Raw genomic sequence first — 6137 nt, forward strand, 5'->3', positions numbered from 1 at the left:
GCCCGTTGGAGCACCTGAGAAAGCCCTGCGCATCGCCTTGGAGAAGCACACACAACATCTAGGGGAGCCCGGTGAAGAACCTGAGAGAGACAAATGTCTACATTTGTCTAGATGAGTTCCTGTCAAGCTCATCCTAATAACAGCTGGTCTGCAAAATACTGTGCTACCTTTTAACATTTAACAAGAATAACATTTAGTAATAAAATTTAGAACTGTCCAGACCTTGAGACCGTATCCTACCTGACTACGAACTGCTTGAGGGCAGAGCCATGGATGGTATTTCTCTTGTCTTCTTCCCTGCCTAGCAAAGTGTCTGAGGTACACCAGATGTCAATCAATGTTGGTTGAATAGAGCAATGAATGGGTAGATGGCCACGTGAATGAAGCAATAACTGACTAAATGATTGCATGAACAAATGATGATGCTAAGAATAGGGCTCCAAATCTGCTGAAAACCCCACTAAATGAAAACTTGTAGTGATGAAGGGGGCTCCAGGTGATGGAAGTTTCATTTCTAAGGGCTTCAGTCCCTCACCTCATACCCTGTAGCTCAAAGTTCTTTTCAGGGTATTGCGTTTTAGACCTGCATGGACATAGGAACAGTGATGTAGGTCTCAGAAGAAGCTTAAGCATATTCATTGGAGGCACCTGGGTAGGTTTCATTACAATCACCTGTGTCTGGGATGACAATGGCCTGCCGTGAGGCAGGTTAAGGAATGTCCCCATGTTTCTCAAAGTGCTTCCCCAAGGGCAAGGATTTAGTCCTGGTCTCTGTTAGGGTACTGTGAAAACGTGGCAACAGAGAAGTAATGAAGGTCATTGGCTAAGCTGTAACCTCCCCTCCACGGAGGTCAGAGGATATTGCATACCCAAGCCCTACACAGCAGCTCTCAGATAACAGTTATTCTCCTTGAACTCCTGCAGTCCTCACTGGGCCAGAGACCGGTGCTACCCCAAAATGAAAATGTGAGCAATATGCACATGCATTTAAAAGTTCCCAGAAGAGAGAAGGGCCACTCCCAGTTCAAGATGAAAGCCCTGGATTCTATGATAAGTAGAGGAAAGGTCCTGGGCACCTGGGGCCTGTTGGGCCAGGGCAGAAGCAGAGGGAAATAGAAAAGTTTTCTCTCTGTCTCTGTCTCTCTCTCTTTTCTCTCTCTTGGTTTTATCTTGTTTATGTTAGGCCTGTAGTTGGAGAAGTTTGGACGATCAAGGCACCAGAATAGGCCACCTAAAGACCAGCATGGAAAGAGAACCAACCACTTCTACTGCAAAGGCAAGGCCAACCAGCACCAGCTACATAATTTGCAGAGCACAGTACGAAATTAAAATGAGAGATTTCTTATATGAAAATTATCAAAAAGTATTAAAAATTCAGGATAGTGACAGCAGAGCATTAAACCAAGTGTGGGGCCCTTTGCATGAGACCTTGTGTGACCAACTCCCAGGTCTCTTGTCTGGAGAGCCAGCCACAGACTCAGCACCTCCAGGAACATGATGTTCAGTCCAAACCACTCACACCCAGCTCCCCTGCCTCAAGCCTGTGTTCCTGTTGTCACTTCCACCTGGAACACCTTTCCTCCCTGCTATGCCCCATCTTTCTCTTGGATGTTGGCTAGGATGTTTGCTTATAATAACGTATTAAGTAACGTATTAAGGATACATCTTTTATGTTTTTCTATATATGTGCTATATGTAACAATGAAAATGTTCTTTAAGAAAAACAGCAACTTTATCTATGGAGCTTGACTTTTGCTTGAAGTAAGTAGTTTGCAAGATAGCTCACTGTGGTTCATGTTGGAATGAAGTGATTACTTTGAGTACCAGGATAGGGAAAGAGGAGTTAATGTTAGCCAGAAGTAACAGGGAAAGTTGCTCAGGAGACCTGGGTTTGCAGCAAGGCCATGAGAAAGGCAAAATTTAGCTAGAGAGGAGAGGCCAGCCTTCTGGGTGGAGGGAAAGACAGAGCCCTAGGACTCATGGTGGAACTGAATCTGTCTGTGCCAGGCCAGGCACAAGATGATGGTGGCTACCTCGAATAGGAGAAAGCTGGGGGACTGTGCGAGACCATGTTTATTGATCACATTAATACTCCCTGTACAGTCAAGGAAAATTGCCATGCGGGGTTGTGTGTGTGCACACACACGTGCACGTGTGCACATTTATATAGAATCTGATCATTTGCTGCTGGAGAATGTCTGAAAACTAAGGGAGACAGTGATGGTATTCCATCACAGTTGTGTGCTCTGCTTTTAGAGCTGGTAGGTACAGCAAGAGTGAGAGGAGAAATGACAGGAGAACAGGCCATGAGTCTAAAAGATTTATTCGGCTGGCTGCGACAGGCGGGCTGAGACCCTAAGGAGCCCACGGCCAACAAGAGAAAGGCAGGGGTTTTTAAAGGGTAAGGGAGAAGGGGGTTGAAGGGACTCTCTGTTGTTGGCTTTGGGGGAGTTGGCTCCGACAACAGAGAGGCTTACTAAAACAGAAAAGTTACTAACTTCTTGCTGGCGGCAATGATATCTTTGAGGGACTTGGGCATTGCCAGCAGGCTAAGATATCTCTGAAGGACACAGGACTTCACTGGTGTCAGCAGTTATGCTGGGACAGCAGATTGATTGGGGTTTAAGCAGCCCCTGACACCAGCAGTTACAGTGGGGGCTTTGCTAAAACTAGACCTGGATTACCAGAACTCAGGTCTTATGCCTAAGAAGTTCAGCACTGCTACACTCTAGCTGGCTGACTTTGGTAGCTTCAGGAGCTCAGTTTCCTCATCTGTGAACTAGTGTCAGAAAAGTCCCAAATCTGGGATGCAGAAAGAGAAGAAACTTTATCCAAGTGAACAGTTTGCAAACCAGGGGAATGCAGCCTCAGGTGGAAACCAAAAGTGTAGCTGCATCCCACTCGCCACAAAGTTTCTACCCTGGTTCCTGACTGGTCCATTTTTATGCAAATTAGAAGTCCAATTCACCCAGTTCTAATTCGTCTCAAGAGCATAGTGTTGATTGGTCAGAACTGTGCATCCTGACTGGTCGTTATTGAGCCACTCCAATTGGTCAGTATAGATGCAAATGACGACATAGCTTCCCAGTTCCAATGGGATGGGGCAGGTCTCAGTCCACCTGTTGAAATGCAATACCAGGAACTCCTTATGAGGTGGCACAAGCACAGTGGAGGAGGTTAAATTCTCTGTCTGTGGCCTTTCCCTGAAATGAAGAGTGAGAGGCCTCTCTCTGTTGGCAACGGCTGCTAGACTCTAGTTATGAATTTATGTCCACTTAACCTTGAGGAGTCCTTCTTGGCAGATATATTCCTTCTTGAGGTTTACAATGGGAATAATCACAAAGTCCACATTTTAGGATTGGTTTTGTGAAGATGAAATGAATCAATATATGCATTATTCTTAAATGCCCAGGACATAGTAAATATTCCACAAATATCACTCTGTTACTATAGGAGCCAAGTCAGATTTATGGCAGAATATGATTCTTGAGTCAAACTCTTGTCTGAGATGTCTCTGGGGGTGGAAGGATGACCCAAATTTGTCTGTGCTTTCTACCTGATACATTTTTAAGAAGTAGAACACCTTGGAGCATTCCCCCGTATGAATGACTCTACGCACAGGTGGAAGGCAATTTCCCTAGGACATTGTGACTAGTCTTCCAGATAGCTGGCACTCAGAGGAACACCTTGCACATTTCAAAAAATAACTTCTTAATGCACATCTGCTCAATTTTCCTTTCTCTCCTCTTTGTTTCCTTTTCTCTCATCTTACTTTGGGCCTCTTGAGCACATTAACAAGACTGAGAAAATTTCCCCAGTCCCTTTTGTAACTGCAATATGATTTAGTGTACTTCTGATCATTCTTTTATTGTGGGTACATGGATTCTTTTGACCTTTTAAAGGAGCCTTGTTCTATGTGCTTGTCCTTTGTGACTGTGACATGGGATAATAGAAGGAAATAGACTGTGATTAGTTACAGTGTGGATTTTTCCCCCCCTAAAGCTACACTCACATTCAGGTGCATCTGTCATTGACTCGATATCTTCAGAGTATTTTTTTTGTGATTTATTAGTTTGAGACCAGGATTCATGGGAAGTATAATTCTCATAAAAAGTTTAGTTGGATGCCAAGAGAATACGTTTAGGACCATGAAGCAATTCAGAGATAAAATTTGGATTTGATTTTGAACATTTCAATGCACTGAATTTTATTCAAGAACAAAATATGAGGAAATACAAGATAGCCCAGTTATTTTGTTGTGGTGAAATTAGAACATGTATTATCAGAAAATACATTCTCTTTCTGCATTCTTTGGGGTAAAGGCTTAGCGGAGACTCTGTGATGTTTTATGTGAATCGCATATATAGCGTGGGACAAGAAATGATAAGAAGAGGTGTGGTGGGCACGGCAAGTGACTTGGTTTTGTTGTATTGTTTTCTTCTTTAAAGATGGCAGAAATCTTAATGGGAGAAAGAAACAAGAAGTATTAAAGGTAATTGACCCTAGAAATAAGAAGAGCAACCAAGAATTCAAGGATAATAAGGAATTAGTGTTAATGATATTAAGGATTACAGTGGCTGGCGATGCTATTGCGTCATAAAATGTAAGGAGAGAAATGTAATAATGTCTATAAAATACCTAATATCTGAAATAGTCCAGCACAACAAAAATATAGAGACGTAAGAATCCTGAAACATCAATTCAAAACAATATATGTACCCCTATATTCGTAGCAGTGCTATTTACAATAGCCAAGATTTGGAAACAGCCTAAGTACCCATCAGTATATGAGTGCATTAAAAACAAACAAACAAAAACAAACAACAACAACAACAAAACGGGTACATTTAGACAATGCAATACTACACAGCAGTAATAAGGAGGGAATTCTTACCTTTTGCAGCAGCATGGATGGAACTGGAGACTATCATTTTAGTGAAATAAGCCATTTGGTGAAAGACAAATATGGTCTCACTTATAAGTAGAATCACTTGAACAAAATCAACTAATGAGCAAAATAGAACCAGAGGCAAAGAAACATGGAACAGAGTGACAGCTGTAAAAGGGAGGGTGGGGTGGGAGGAGGTGGGGACTGGTCAATAGAAGGTGAAGGGATTAGTCAAAGAATATGAATGAATGAATGACCCGTGGACACAAGCGACAGTGTGGGGATTGACTGTGGCAGTTGTGCGGCCTGGGTGGAGGAAAGCAGAGGGGGAAAAATTGGGACAACTGTAATAGCATAAACAACAAAGTATTTAAATTAAAAACATAAATAAAATACACAGATGATAAGAATAAAGTTGGAAAACTCACACTACCTGATTTCAAGAATTACTATCAATCTATGGTAATTAAGACATTGTAGTATTGGCCTGAAGATAAACAGATAGAACAATGAATTAGAATAGGGATTCCAGAAATAGACCTACATAAATATAGTCAATAAAATATTGACAAAGGTATATAAACAGCTTCAAAATAAACTGTGTTGAGATAACTGTGCATTCACGTAAAAAGGTAGTCTTGGCCCACACCTCATATCTGATACTGAAGATAATTCAAAATGAATCATAGATCTATATGTGAAACATACAATATAAAACTTTAAGAAGAAACTACAACTGCGAACATTTTGGTATATGATGTCTTGGTAGTATTTTATGCATATAACATTTTGTCAGACTGTGTATACTATGCTTATAGCCAGATTTTGCTACTTAACTGTACACAATTAATATATCTCCATTTCACTAAAAGACTCCTCCTGCCTCTTCGTAACAGAGAGACCTACTCCCCCACACCACCCCTCACCCCTGCCCAGGAAATGGGGGAGTACTTGGGAAGCACGGGAGGACTGACAAGCAGGGCAATGCTGCACATCTTAGCAGAAAGAATCATGTAGGGCTCATGCGTCAGGTTAGGGAGCTGACTGGATGGAGGGATATACCTTGCTATCTACTTGCACTGCGAAGGGGATTCTGGCGGATATTGTTAAAGAGTGGAGAGTGTGGAAATACTGCACTCTCCTTTCCCCTCTTCCTGCTGGTTTTGTCAGCCACTAGGGACTTGATTCCTTTACCTGTGGGCCTTGGAGACCCTTGTGCTCTGGGAACATTGTCCTTCCCCAAGTGCCC

General features: G+C 42.3%; 1 long non-coding RNA gene across 1 annotated transcript; it reads right to left on the reverse strand.

The window, feature by feature from the left end:
- Positions 1-4176: 4176 nt before the first annotated feature.
- Positions 4177-5311, reverse strand: LOC150002043 (uncharacterized). The gene is made up of 2 exons (XR_016513118.1): positions 4895-5311; positions 4177-4459 (listed from the first exon to the last, which is right to left on the reverse strand). It is a non-coding gene; the product is annotated as an uncharacterized LOC150002043 (long non-coding RNA).
- Positions 5312-6137: the final 826 nt, after the last annotated feature.

Source organism: Furipterus horrens, unplaced genomic scaffold, assembly GCF_987537825.1.
Source record: "Furipterus horrens unplaced genomic scaffold, mFurHor1.1.pri manual_scaffold_9, whole genome shotgun sequence".
NCBI lineage: Eukaryota > Metazoa > Chordata > Mammalia > Chiroptera > Furipteridae > Furipterus > Furipterus horrens.